The sequence below is a fragment of the Microtus ochrogaster genome, linkage group LG3 (assembly GCF_000317375.1).
Source record: "Microtus ochrogaster isolate Prairie Vole_2 linkage group LG3, MicOch1.0, whole genome shotgun sequence".
Lineage (NCBI taxonomy): Eukaryota > Metazoa > Chordata > Mammalia > Rodentia > Cricetidae > Microtus > Microtus ochrogaster.
In genome coordinates, this window is record NC_022029.1 from 5,764,751 (window position 1) to 5,765,273 (window position 523).

The window sequence follows — 523 nt, forward strand, 5'->3', positions numbered from 1 at the left end:
TCCAAAGCCACAGAGAAACCCTGTCTCGAAAAACCAAAAAAATAAATAAATAAATAAATAAATAAATAAATAAATAAATAAATAAATAAATAAAATTTTTAGACTGGTATTATTTGGGTTTATCTTAGGTCCCTTGGTTTTCTAGTCTTTTGTCACCCAAACAGTGACAGGTATATTGTCTTATCTTATTGTCTTGTGTGGTTATATTTAAAAACAAAACCAAAAAAGAAATGAATGAAAATTTAGCCTCTAGGGTAAAGCTTAACAGCTGTTGTGTCATTTATACGTGCTGGAGAGGGAAAATCAGTTTTCTCCAATGAGTGGCACTGGCCATATCAAGAACACTGGGGCAGGCCTCATTTTCATAAGTAATTGACCATCATATAATGGAGTGTTCAAATACAGTTTTGTCTGTGTGCTTTTACTTTGTAAGCATTTGGTGAGTTTCTGTTTGTTTGTTTTTTTTTTAATATTTTTTTTTTATTAAGAAAGAAAAAAAAAATTTTCCGCCTCCTCCCAGCCT